Consider the following 14,988-nt stretch of genomic DNA (forward strand, 5'->3'; position numbering starts at 1 on the left):
ATATGACTATCCTCCCTTATTTTCTGAAAGGGAATCATACGACCAATGGAGAAGTGCAGTAGTTATGTGGACTAAGGTAACTGCTTTGGGAAAGAGAAAACAAGGTATGGCATTAGCTCTTTCTCTACCATATGGCAGTAAAATCCGAAACAAAGTGCTTTCTGAGCTGGAATTGGAAGAGTTAGACTCAGAAGAAGGTCTGGAGACTTTATTACATTATATGGATAAGATTTATAAGAAAGATGACTTGTTAAGTGCGTATGAAGCATGGTCGGATTTTGATAAGTTCCGGAAAATGGAGGATATCTCCATGGAAGACAATATAATGGAATTTGGCAGACTATATAAAGGGCTGCAGAAACACAATCTGGAATTTCCACAGTCTGTGTTGGCCTTTAAATTACTTGACTGTGCTCGAGTGAGCAACATGGATAGGCTCCTGGTTTTGACAGGAGTTCAGTTTACTGATAAGGATACCTTATGCGAACAGATGACAAAAGCTTTACAAATGTTTCTGGGGAAACATTTGATTCCGATGGCTCTGATGACCCAAATAGGTCAGCCTGCAATAAGGCAGAATATGGAAGATACACTAGTAACAGGATGGCGAAAACATATGGCTACGAACAGGGCTCAAGACTATAGACAGAGACCGAGACAAGGAAATTATGAAAACAGAAACCCAGTTAGAACCTACAATAGGAAGATGAACCCCAGAAATGCACGGGGCATGATAAATCGATGTTTTCGATGTGGCTCTCAATACCATTATGCTTTCAACTGTCCAACTCGTTATGATAGAGTGTTTGAAGCGACACATGACACAGAAGAGTCAGAATAGGAAAAAGATAGTGACCAGAAAGAAGGCATTGTCCTATTGACAAGCAGTTTTACGCCGGTAATGAGTGTGTTGGTTGCAGAATCCTTCAACTGTGCTGTATTGGACAGTGGCTGCACATCTACTATGTGTGGATTGATTGGTTAAAATGGTACCTGGACTCTGAAAAGAGTGGTGATCCCTTGCAATATTGCCGGAGTGAATCATTTCATTAGCATGGATGTTGTATCAAATGAGATACCTTTGCTTCTGAGCAGACCATCGATGAAGAAAGCACACATGAAACTGGATATGGAAAAGGATAAGGCAACAGTTTTTGGAAAGACTGTGGACTTACAATTTACACAGTTGGGACACTATTGTATTCCATTACTGACAAATAATGTTTCAAGTATAGTGGTTAAGGATGTGTTAATGGCAGTTGAAAATGGGACTTTAGCTGATAAATAGCTTGTGGTATTAAAACTGCATAGGCAATTTGCACATCCGTCTCCTCGGAGGCTGAAACATTTCTTAAAGGATGCAGGGGTAAGGGATGACGATTATACTAAACTGATAGAACAGGTTAGTGACCGCTGTGAAGTTTGTCAGAAGTACAGAAGGACACCAGCACGACCGATAGTAACCTTACCTTTGGCCAGGGATTTTAACAACATTGTGGCCATGGACCTTAAGATCTGGGATAAAGCAAATAATATATTTATTTTGCATTTTGTAGATTTAGCAACCAGATTTAGTCAATCAACGATTGTACGAAGTAAAGAAAAGAGAGTAATTCTGGATCAAATCGTGGAAAAATGGATAGCGACAGGAATGGGTCCACCGGCAAAATTCCTTGCGGACAATGGGGGGGGGAATTTGCTAGTGATAAGTTTAGGGATATGTGTGAAAACATGAATATCAGAGTTATGAATACGGCTGCAGAAAGCCCATTTAGTAATGGTGTCTGTGAAAGAAATCATGCTGTCATCGATGATGTGCTTCGGAAAATTTTGGCAGATCGACCAAATTGCAGGCTAAATTCAGCTTTAGCATGAGCGGTACATGCAAAGAATTCATTGCAGATGGTTGGGGGCTATAGTCCTTATCAATTAGTGTTTGGTAGAAATCCTAAAATTCCGTCCATTTTGGATGAGCAGCCTCCAGCTTGGGAGGGGACTACAATTAGCTCTGGTTTTGTTGAACATTTAAATGCATTACATAGCAGTAGAAAAGCTTTTTTGGGAGCAGAAGTCTCTGAAAGAATTCGCAGAGCTTTAAGACATAACGTACGGCCATCAGATGCCGTTTTTCAGCAAGGAGGCATGGTATACTATAAGAGAGACAATTCTAATGAATGGAAAGGCCAAGGAAGATCATAGGCATAGATGGCAAAACAATTATTTTGCAACATGGTAATCAAACTGTTAGGGTACATTCATCAAGGATAATGGGTACAGATTACAAATTTTCAAATTTAGACAGAGCAGACAGACATGACGAGGAACAAGACTCATCTGGTACGCATGTGTTACAGAACTATGAGGACCAATTAACTGATATAGAAATGGTTTCTGTGGAGGAACACAACACTTCTGGTGAATTAAAACAGGCCATTTTTCCGAAAGGGCAACTGCCAAAAGTTGGTACAAAAGTGACATACTTTCCTGAAGGGTCTAGTCAATGGAAGGATGCAACTGTTATTAGTAGAGCAGGGAAGGCCACTGGAATGTATAAACATTAGTTGAATGTACAGCATTCAGGGGAAGGAGTCAAGACAATGGATTGGGAAAATGAAGTTCAAAAATGGAGGGCACAGAAACGCAGTGCCAGTTCAGATAGTACATCGGATAGTGAACAGGTCCACAGGAAAAGGTCGAGAACTATTGAAAGGACATCCCACAGCAGAAGGGAAAGATCAAGCAGTAGCAGTACAGAACGAGATACCAGGCGGGAGAGGGGACATAGTTTACCAAGATCTCGGAACATGAGTAAGACTACGAAGACTAATAGGAGTAGAAGCCCACATGCACGTGAGATTTTGGTGGCTTCAAATAAATTAGATGAAAAAGTTATTAAAGAAGCTAAACAGCAAGAATTGCATAGTTGGAGTGAATTTGGGGTATACACGGAAGTACCGGATAGGGGACAAAGAGCTCTATCCCACAGATGGATTTGCACGGAAAAGGTTCTTCCGGATGGAACTTATAAGGCAAAGGCCAGGCTCGTGGCAAGGGGATTTGAAGAAAACTTAGAAGATCAGGATTTAAGGGTAGATTCACCTACAGCAGGAAAGGTTATTTTAAAGATCTTCTTGGCTCTATTAGCCACAAAGGCATGGGAATGCAAATCTATAGATATAAAAGCTGCCTTTTTGCAGGGGCATCAGCTCCAGAGAGACATTTTTCTCTGTCCTCCTAAAGAAGCAGCTAACACAGAAGGGGTACTCTGGAAGTTGAACAAATGTGTATATGGATTAAATGATGCATCTAGAGTCTGGTATTTTTCGGTAAGGTCAGTTTTGCTAAAGTTAGGCTGTTGCCAGTTGAAAGCAGATCCTGCAATGTTTTACTGGCACTATAAAGGAAATCTTTCTGGAATTTTTATGATGCATGTCAATGATTTTTTGTGGGGTGGGACTAGTGATTGTGAAGCTATTGTAATCTCTGGTTTGAGGAAAGAATTCAGGGTTGGAAGTCAGGCTTCCGGTGCATTTAAATATATTGGACTGGAAATTGGACAGACTAAGTTAGGGGCAACTTTACGTCAGCAATCTTATTTGGAAAGCATCACCCCAATAGCAATTAGTCGTGGCCGAGTTTCACAAAAAGACGCAATGGTTTCAAAGATAGAAAAAGAGCAACTGCGAAGTTTAATTGGGCAACTGAACTGGTTAGGTAGACAGACTAGACCGGACGTGAGTTTTGATGTCTTAGAGTTGAGTACAACAATGAATGATCCCAAAGTGGAAGACATAATAAGAGCAAATAAAGCGTTGGCCAAACTAAAAATGCAGGAGTGTGTTTTGAAGTTCCCTGTTTTAGGTGACCTTAAGCACTTGAAACTCATAGTTTATAGCGATGCGTCCTACACAAATTAATGTGATGGGGTTTCAAACGCAGGAGGTTTTATAATTTTCCTTTTGGGGAACAATGGTAAATGTTGCCCACTTGTGTGGGAAACAAAGAAAATAAGGAGAGTGGTAAAAAGCACTTTGGCTGCTGAGACGTTAAGCCTTGTAGAGGCGGTGGATATGGCTTTTTATATAAGTATGATATTGACAGAAATTTTGGGATTAGGGGATTTGGGTAATATACCTATTGACTGTCACATTGGCAATAAATCCCTGTGGGAAAATGTGCACTCTATAAAAAGTGTCAATGAAAAGAGGTTACGGATAGACATCGCAAGTTTGAAGCAGATGTTGGACAGAGGGGAAATAACAAAAATTAAATGGGTCGACGGGAGCTATCAACTGTCAGACTGTTTTACGAAAAGAGGGGCGAGTTCACACAAACTTTTGGATATTGTTAATGAAGGGCGCTTGTTTCTGTGACTGTTTTTTTTTCTTTTTCGTCCAAAAAAAAAAGAGGGGGGACATCATGAATGTGTTTTTGAGTATCTTGAAATTTTGTTTTCACCTAATTTTTTTTTTCTCCAAGGAAGGGGAGACTGTTAAGTAATGGGTTAAGAGACATTGCAATTAGTTGTCTCATTTATGTTAAGTATCCATTAATTGACACTGATATGTAAAGGGGCTTCAGGTGGCCTCTGGCAGGTGGTGTGTTGTTAAGAGTTTTGTGCAGAGGCTGTGGGAGTGAAATAAATGGTGTTTGGTGAAAAGGAATAAGAACTTTAGACTCTTCATTTCACAGCAACTAAAATGCCTAACATGTGGAGTACATGCACACCACAGTATGGAGTACCCGCACACCTCAATATAGTAAGAAGTCTTACCACACCAGGTTAAAGTCCAACAGGTTTGTTTGGAATCACTAGCTTTTGGAGCGCAGCTCCTTCATCGGGTGAGCGCAGCTCCTTCACTCACCTGAGGAAGGAGCTGTGCTCTGAAAGTTAGTGATTCCACATAAACCTGTTGGACTTTAATCTGGTGTTGTAAGACTTCTTACCATGCCCACCCCAACGCCGGCATCTCCACATCGTGACTTCAGTATCGGGTACACACACCTCAGCGCAGGATGCTCTCACCTTTCTATAGGGTACACACACCTCAGTATAGGATGCACACACCTTTGTATAGGGTACACACACCTCAGTGTAAGGGACAAACCTTACTATGCATAGTATGCACATTCAGTATAGGGTACACACCCCTCATTTGTGCAGTACACACACCTTAATGTAGGGTATACAGACATCAGTATATGCATCTTAATATAATGTACAAGCACACAGGTACAGGGTACACTTACTTACCTGACTACAGGGCACATGGACCTCAGCAAGCGCAATCTGCACACCTAATTATAAGTTGTGTGTATCTCAACATGTGCTGTTCACACATTTGAGATTAGGGTATATATTCCACAGTATTCACAGGACATGCATGCTTTAAGATACATGCACTTCTGTTTGTGCAATGGACACACCATAGCAAAGGGTGCACAAACTTTAGTATATGCAGTATACATACCTGAGTAAAGGGTATATTTGGGCACCCACTCAGTAATGCACAGTGTGGACATTTCAGTACCAGGTAGACACAACTCGGTATATACAGTACATGCACCTCAGTGCACTCAGTACATACACTTCAACATCGGGTGTCCACCAACCTCAGTATCAATAGGACATGCACCTCAGGAGAGGGTAGGCGCATGTTAGCATGCATAGTTCACACCTCAATATAGGTTACCTGGACCTCAGTACAGGATACACATATGCCAGTATGTGCAGGGCACAAAGCTCAGTACACGGTGCCTTGACACACACATCACCTCAGTGTATGTGCTCCCTATGGAGTTGGTGGTGAGGAAGAGCAGCCAAGGATTAATTTTGCATTCCAGGTTTATCTGGAGTTGTGAGCAGTTTTGAAGTAGAACTTAAAACGGCAGCACAGAACTTAAAATGGCATGGTGGCACAGTAGTTAACACTGCTGCCTCACAGTGCCAGGGACCCGGGTTCAATTCTGACCTTGGGTGACTCTGCAGAGTTTGCACGTTCTTCCCGTGTCTACGTGGATTTATAATAATAACCGCTTATTGTCACAAGTAGGCTTCAATGAAGTTACTGTGAAAAGCCCTCAGTCGTCACATCCCGGCCATCCCGGCACCTGTTCGGGGAGGCCGGTACGGGAATTGAACCCGCGCTGCTTGCATTGTTCTGCATTACAAGCCAGCTGTTTAGCACAACCAAAGATGTGCAGGTTAGGTGGATTGTCCATGATAACATTTAACCTTTGTGTCCAAAAATGTGTAGGTTAGATGGGGTTATGGTGATAGGGTGGGGCGGTGGGCCTGGGTAGGGTGTGCTTTGAGGGTCGGTGCAGACTTGATGGGCCAAATGGCCTTCTGCACTGTGGGGATTCTATATGTGTAATATTTTAAAAAAATCTTTTTTTTTAAATTTAGAGTATCCAATTCGGGTTTTTTTTTCAATTAAGGGGCAATTTAGCATGGCCAATTCACCTACCCTGCACATCTTTCTGGGTTGTGGGGTGAGACACACGCAGAGTGAGACCCACACAGACACAGGGGGAATGTGCAAACTCCACACGGTCAGTGACCCAGGGTCGGGATCGAACCCGGATCCTCAGCGGCATGAGGCAGCAGTGCTAATCATTGCGCCACTGTGACGCCCTATTCTACATGTGTAATATTGGGTACCTTATTGTAGATATAATATGGCACTTCAATGTATTCAGTATATAGCACCTTGGTGTATATAGTTACACTGTACTTTTATATGCAGTGCATAAACTACTCCATATGCAGCATATAGCATCAGTCATGGTTGGTTTGGCGGTATTTGTGCCTCGGACTCGGAAGGTGTGGACTTGGGCACAAAAATACACGGCTGACACTTCAGTGCAGTACTGAGGGAGTGCTGCACTGTCAGAGGTGACCTCTTTCAGATGAGACATGAACTGAAGCGAGCTGCAAATTAGCTGCTGCGGTTCTTACACGACAACCTTGGTTGTAAAACGATTTAGGACATGGTGAAAGGCACTTTATAAATGGAGGTATTTCTTTATCTAACGCACCATGTCCACCGGCACACAGTTGCAGTGCAGCCAACGTACAGGTCCTCAGTCATTCTGTGTACACTGTCCATGGGTTCGGATTGTACGCAGTACACGGCACACTGCAGTGCTGGGAGGACGGGAGACGCAGATACAGAAGTTAACAAAGGAGAATATTGAAATTAAGTTGGCACCCGTCCAAAATAGCAGAGCTTGTAAAGTGGGAGGGAGGACACATCAATTATACATGAAAATATAGCCGCCTTGGCATTTTGCTGCACTCGGGCTCTTCTAGAAAAATAAATCTGTGTTTGATTCTGCCGTCCGCGGTGCTTATTCCTTCGATATCCGCAACCCAGACGGTGATCCGGGCAAGGACCCCCTTCGTGCCCCCGGTTACCGGCGCAATGACACTTCGTCGGCCCTTATTATCATGTGACTTGTGACCTTAGTCATGTGACCAGGTGGACCGACACCAGCGAGCAACATGTGATCCTCTAATGTTACCTGAGACCCTCAGAAATTTTAACAGGAAAAATATAAAGCAGCTCCCCCCCCCCCCGGAATCTTCACCTTCGCCGCCTGACACGGAGTCCTCAGCACAGAGGAGTTCACCTCTTCACAGCAAAGCGAGCTGAACATCACTCGGCGAGCGGGACTGGTGACTCGGTAAGTTAACAGTTACTTTCACTAATTAATTTGTGGGTTTACCCAGTGTAACTCATTAGCATGCGTGGCGCGGCGCCGGGTGTAAATAGGCGGGCAATCTCATCAGGGCCAAATTCCACAGGCGCACAATCAATCGCCACTGTCAGCTCAGTGTGAGCACTGAACTCTCTCTCCCTGTGTAATGTGTGTGTAAATCCCTCCCTGTACACTCCTACTCCATGTACGATCCAACATGGCTTTTTCATTGGATTTACTTTCTCTCTCTCATTTCTCCTGCTATAATTGCTCTTTAATTTAAACCCACGTGTCCAAGTTGCACCCGGAGCCAAGATTCCTGCAGACCCCCTCCAAAAAACAAATCACTGCTTTAACCTCTTTAAATAAAATCCGTGGGCCAATTCAGCGAAGATGTCGTCCTTTTGTTGGCTGCTGTGTCTGGGCAGCCCGGTGAACGACGATTGTGTTTCTTTATACGTTTGCAAAGCAGAACAAAAATGGATGTTGGCGCTATTGGCAATTTTTGACAGGGGCTGATATTGAAATGTGAAGTTGCTGTGTTTTTTTTAAGTAACCGAGTTAATGCAATTTTTTGGGTGGGTAATCTGAAAATGTACTGACATTGAAACTGCCGCGAAAAATCCTTCTGCAAATAAAGTGCAGCATCAATTGGGTTGATGTGGGCGGCGGAAGTCCTTGTGGGTCGTGGAAGTGTTAATTTAATCGGTCGTATTTTCTGATGAACCAGGGGTCAAGTTTCTCCCCTGTGTCCAGTTTAATTTTGAAGAGGCGGATAGCTGCCGCCAATCAAGGCTCGAGTTTAAAAACTGGGAGACAGACACAGAGAGAGGCCGGAGCCCCGACTCCGGTTAATTAAGATTCGAGCGGATGAGGTTTGGAAGGACGGGCAGTTGTTGAAAGGGTTATTGACAAACCGGTTCAATTCTTGCTCTTTTGCTTAAGGATTACTGCCACAAAGTGAGGGAAACCCCTCGGCCCCCGGGGAGGGCGGGGGGTAAATGGATCCGATTGAACAACACGCCGAGTTGGTGGTGCTAACCCTGCCACTCTCAGTTTGGGTCGATCTTAATCCAATACCGCTGGTCGGGGAATTGGCGGGATCGGCTGGTGCCCCGCCCAGTTATGGTCCTGAGACTGAAAGGACCTATAAATAAGAGCGAGGTTTTCTTTATATAGCACCTTTTAATATAGGACAACATCTCGCTTCACTAAGATATGGGACAAACAACGAGCATGCAACCAAGCTGAAGATATGAAATCAATCGCCCAGAAGTTGACCCACATGTGAGGGAGCAGAGAGATGAGGGTTTTTAGAGTTTATAGCCCAGGCAGGTGAAGTCACGGCCACTCACTAGGGACTGAGAAATGCACAGAAAATCAGAGGGGTTCCAGGGCCAGTTGTTCAATGTGCTGCTACCACAAAGCAGGAATGTCCGAGGATCATTTCTGAGCCACAATGTAATTCCTCCACCGTCACCACGTTAGGCCTGATCATAATAGCGGCAATACACCTGACCTCCGTGTTTCGCCACTAAAGAGGATGGAGGAAATTAGACTCTTTCCCCTCCTGACTCTGCTGCCCATTTTGCCCTCTGCACCACCATCCCGTGCTTGTTGACCTCCATTGGCTCCCAATTCAAAAGTGACACTTTCCTTCATGGTCATGTCCTTTCCTCTCTGTAACTTCCTACACCTCCCACTGCCTGTTCTCGACATCTCTCCAAATCTAGCTCTTTTGCAACCTGGATTTTAATTGCTCCACTTTCAACTGACTGGTCCCCAAGGTCTGAAATTCACTCCCTGATCCTCTTTAATTACTCAAAACTATCCCCGTTTGTTCAAGCGTTTGGTCAGCTGACCAAATATCATCTTATGTGACTAGGTTTCAAATTTTATTTGCATTATGAAGCTACTTGGGAAGTTTTATTTCCAAAAGGCACTGTATACACACAAACATACATAGAAAATAGAAGCAGGAGGAGGCCATTCAGCCCTTTGAACCTGCTGCGCCATTCATTGTGATCATGGCTGATTATCAAATTCAATAACCTGATCCTGCCTCCCACCCCCACCATATCCCTTGATCCTTTTCGCCCCAAGAGCTATAATCACACGTTTTATTATTTTTTAATATTTTAATTTTAAAAAAAAATTTAGAGTACCCAATTATTTTTTTTCCAATTAAGGGGCAATTTAGCGTGGCCAATCCACCTAACCTGCACATCTTTGGGTTGTGGGGGTGAGACCCACACAGACGCGGGGAGAATGTGCAAACTCCACATGGACAGTGACCCAGGAAATCACACAACATTTTCGCCTTAGTTACTTTCTGTGGTAGTGAATTCCACAGATTCGCCACTTTCTCGGTGAAGAAATTTCTCCCCTGAGTCCTAAAAGGTTTACCCCTTATCCTCAAACTGTGAGTCCCAGTTCTGGTGTCTCCCACCATCGGGAACATTCTTTCTAAATCTATCCTGTCTAATCTTGTTAGAATTTTATACATTTCTATGAGATCCCGTCTCGCTCTTCTAAACTCCACAGAATACAATCCTTTTTTTTAAATTTAGAGTACCAAATACTTTTTTTCCAATTGAGGGGCAATTTAGCATGGCCAATGGGGTGAGACCCACGCAGACACGGGGAGAATGTGCAAACTCCACATGGACAGTGACCCGGGTCCTCGGTGTTATGAGGCAGCATTGCTAACCACTGAAATGAATATAATCCTAATCTATTTAGTCTCTCCTCATATGAGAGTCCTATCATCCCAGGAATCAGCCTGGTAAACCTTTGTTGCACTCCCTCCATAGCAAGATAAGGACACCAAAACTGCAGACAATACTCCAGGTGTGGCCTCACCAACACCCTATGCGATTGCAGTAAAACATACCTATTCCTATACTCCAATCCTCTCGCTATGCAGGCCAACGTACCATTTGCCTTCTTTACTGCCTGCTGTACCTTTCAGCGACTGATGCACAAGGATACTGAGGTCTCGCTGAGTATCCACTTCTCTCAATTTACACCCATTCAAATAATAATCTGCCTTTCTATGTTTGCTACTGAAGTGGATAACTTCACGTTTATCCACGTTATACTGCATCTGCCTTATATGTGCCCACTCACTCAGCCTGTCCAAATCAAATTTATAAATGCAGGTCATTGTTGACTAACTGAGAACTCCATACCAAGAAGACAGTCGTACGCTCTGGATAATTGATAACATCCAATCATAAAGTCAGAGATTTGGTGGTAGAAAGTAAACCCCTTGGCCCATGAGATCCCAAATCCAAATCACAATTTCTTCCCTCCTCCAGTCACTGGATCTAGTGGTTTCCTCCATGTAACATCATTACCTCTCCTTATAACTACAATTTAGAATGTACTTTGTAGGCTTTGGATGGTCAGCTGAGATTTCTTAAGGGAAGGATATTTGCCTTTATTAGCTGAGGCATAGAATATAAGAGCTGGGAGAGAAAACACTGGTTAGGCCCCAGCTGAACTACTACATGCTGTCCTGGTCATTGCACAATAGGGAAGGTGTAATTGTATGAGAGAAGGTGCAGAGGAGATTTATATGGATGTTTCTTGGACAGGGGAATTTTAGTCATGAGGAAAGGTTGGATTTGCTGGGGTTGGTTTCTTTTGACCTAACTGAAGTGTATAAACTTATGAGGTGTCTAGATATGATTGGATAGGAAAACTATTCCCCTTGGTTGAAGAATCCATAACTGGCAGCATAGGTTTAAGTTAAGAAGTAGGAATTTAGAGGGGTTTCGAGGGGAAATGTTTTCTCACAGAGGATGGTGGGGATCAGGAACTTACTGACTAAAAGGATGGTAGCACCAAAATCCCTCATAATATTTAAAACGTACTTGGATATGCACTGTAACCTACAAGGCTACAGACCAAAAGCTGGAAAATAGGATTAGGCTGGATCCCTAGAATCTGTACAGTGCAGAAGGAAGCCATTTGGCCCATTGAGTGTGCACCGAACCTCCGAAAGAGCACCTTACCTCGGCCACTCCCTCACCCTATCCCTGTAACTCCACCTAACCTGCACAACTTCAGACACTAAGGGACAATTTAGCATGGCCAATCCACCTAACTGGCACATCTTTGGATGGTTACTTGTCAGGCAGCATGGCCATGATGGATTGAATGACCTCCTTTCATGATGTAAGTTTCTGATTTTTTCAATGGTTTTCATGATCATTCCATGGGGATCCCAAAACTATGCTCTAACTGTGGCCTAACCAATAGTTTGTACACTATTATTATTTCTTCTATTGATGTGGTGACATGCTGTCTTTCCTTGGCTAACATTTATTGCCCATTTCAAAATTGGTTCAGAAAGCTGTGATGCATGGGCTGCCTTTTGTACGAGCGTATCTTTGGAGAATAGTAAGGGAAATGGTGAAGAATTCCCAAGCTGGTTATCAATCTGTTGAACCAGGGTGGCATGGTGGCACAGTGGTTAGCACTGCTGCCTCACAGCTCAGCGGACCCGGGTTCGATCCTGGCCCCGGGTCACTGACTGTGCGGAGTTTGCACATTCTCCCCGTGTCTGCGGGGGCCTTGCCCCCACAATCCAAAGATGTGCAGGGTAGGTGATTTGGCTATGCTAAATTGCTCCTTAATTGGAAAAGAAATAATAGGGTACTCTAAATTTAAAAAAAAAAATCAATCTGTTGAACCACATTATGAACCCTCCTTCCGTGGTCAACAAGTCCTGGTGTTGGACTTGAATCCGGAGCTTCTGGCCCAGAGGCAGGGGAACTCCACTGTGCTACAAGACCTCCTGTGACCTTCTTGAACTGCTGGTTTGATACAACAGTGTGTCTCTTTATGTCACTTTAAAGGGCAGTTAAAAGTGAACCACTTTGCTGTGGGATTGGAATCACAGAGAAACCCAGATGGGGGAAGGATGGCAGATTTCTTTACTAAGAGGGTATTGAAGATCAAGTAGTGTTTTATGACAATACAACAACCTCATTGTCACTTTTACTGGTCCCAGAAAATTGTTTAAATTTTGAATTCAAACTTTCAAACTGCCTATGGAGGGATTCAAACTCGGATTCTCTGAATTATTCATCCAGTAACATTAGCACGGCATTAATCTACCTCTCTCAGGCCTTCTGTCAGGTGAGTGCTGAGTAGGCACATTCCGAAACAGGCAAATCCAGATTCTGAAGTCACCCATCAACCCAGCCTTCTGGACTTGTTGACCTGGGTCTTCTCATACTCCGTGAAGTGGGCACACCAAGAGTGATGTTGCTAACTTTTCGTTGGTTCAATTGCTCTGTTTTATTACCTTTGCTCTCGAGTCGCCAGGTATCTTTATGATACCACCACGAGGTTCAAGTCCGAGTAATGATCAATGACCCAATACACCGATTAGTAAAATTCAAATCAAAGCACATTTATTATACACCGTAATCGCTACTCATGCACAAATTCTACGTCTAAGCTACTTCTACAACTAACAGGCCTATACTTAACTTCGAACTGGCCCACCAGGTCAGGGGAACAAATGGCCTTTCGTTCGGGTTCTGAGTCTGCGGGATTCGAAGTTGGTACGGATTGGTAGCTAGGAGCGCCTATCTCGTAGCGAGCATTGAATTAAGACTTACATCTGTCAGTGGTCACTGCACCGGTCACGGTCAATGTTGGTTTGTGTTGCTGGGCGACCCGGGCAGGACGAAGAGGTGAAGAGAGCGATTTGAACTTGGGGCTTAACTCTTATAGTCTCCAGGGGCTTCCCGCCTTTCGGGGCGGACCCTGTACCTGGTCCCAAGTGATTGGACTTTGTCCCAATCGCTTGGTTCGATTTCTCCAATACTGGAGCGGTTCCCTGATCGATGGGCAGTCTTGAGGTATTCGTTCACCTCCTTTGTGTTGGCTCCTGCTGGCGCCGGGGAGTCTGGCTTTGCTTTGTGTGTCCCAAATGTTACTAATTGTTCCCGGGGATTACTCATCAGTATGTAGATGGCTGCTACATTGTTATGCTGATGGTCGCTGGTATCGATGTTGTCTGGCCTTTTGCAGAGTTAAATACACAACAAACCTGCACCTGCTGGTTTCTGTCTATGTTGGCTGACTTTCCCATCAGCCTTCGCTGTTCGGGAGTTGGCCAATTTAGGTGGCTACAGTGAGCAACACTGACGTATATGGATACAGGGACAGATTGGCTGCTGTTACCAGTCACTTCCATGGAATTAGCTGCTGCTGGCAGTGGTAAAAGGCATCAATAATCAGTGTAGGAGCCGCAGCAAGGGTTGGATTGCTGCTTTAATCTCTTCTAAACGTCTTTAATATAAAAACTCTCTTGAAAATGACAAATGACTGACATAATTAAGTTAATTTTGCAAATGAAGTGAAGGAGCCTCTTAAAGAACAGGTGTAGCCGGAAGCTGTGATATTGGACAATTATTTTTTTTAAATAAATTTAGAGTACCCAATTAATTTTTTCCAATTAAGGGGCAATTTAGCGTGGCCAATCCACCTAACCTGCACATCTTTGGCTTGTGGGGGCAAAACCCACACAAACACGGGGAGAATGTGCAAACTCCACACGGACAGTGACCCAGAGCCGGGATCGAACCTGGGACCTCTGCGCCGTGAGGCAGCAATACTAACCACTGCGCCACCGTGCTGCCCTATATTGGACAATTATAATGGAGAGATAAAAGTACATCTCCCTGTAACCTCAGCCTCCAAACATTGTCACAATATTGAATACTGATAGATAAGGGCATCATGCAGAGGCATCGCTGGTAGGGGAGCACGAGCTAACAGCTGGTACACTTGAGGTCTTTCATAGCTGATTGATTTGTTCAAGTTTTCTTTCGGTTTTGGTGGTTTTTGTTGCTGCAGTTTATTAGTGGTGCCTCTTTCAGATGAAGACTCAGTATTACCTCTTTTAATTGATACAGACTTGTGATCGGTTTACATTGAAGAGGTAGAAATATATTTGCCGTTGCAATGTCCCCTGAAGTGAAATTTTTGTTGAATGTTGTTTGTTAGTTTATTAATGGTGTCCCTTTAAGAAGAGGGCATTTATTATTGCTTTTAATTGATAATAATTGTAACTGGTTTTATATAAAAGAGATGGACAGGGGCGTGACCAATCCACCTAGCCTGCACATCTTTGGGTTGTGGGGGCGAAACCCACGCATACACGGGGAGAATAGACAAACTCCACACGGACAGTGACCCAAAGCCGGGATCGAACCTGGGACCTCGGCGTTGTGAGGCAACGTTGCTAACCACTGCACCACC

The 14,988-nt window shown here is 43.9% G+C and overlaps 1 protein-coding gene across 1 annotated transcript in view; it reads left to right on the forward strand.

Moving 5' to 3' along the window:
• Positions 1 to 7,384: 7,384 nt before the first annotated feature.
• Positions 7,385 to 14,988, forward strand: part of LOC140394184 (trinucleotide repeat-containing gene 6A protein-like) — a 383,091-nt gene continuing 375,487 nt past the window's right edge. The window contains exon 1 of the mRNA XM_072481149.1: positions 7,385 to 7,689. The gene's annotated coding sequence lies outside the window, so the exon portion shown is untranslated. The remainder of the gene's footprint in view (positions 7,690 to 14,988) is intronic.

The sequence above is a fragment of the Scyliorhinus torazame genome, chromosome 17 (genome assembly GCF_047496885.1).
Source record: "Scyliorhinus torazame isolate Kashiwa2021f chromosome 17, sScyTor2.1, whole genome shotgun sequence".
NCBI classification, from domain to species: Eukaryota; Metazoa; Chordata; class Chondrichthyes; order Carcharhiniformes; family Scyliorhinidae; genus Scyliorhinus; species Scyliorhinus torazame.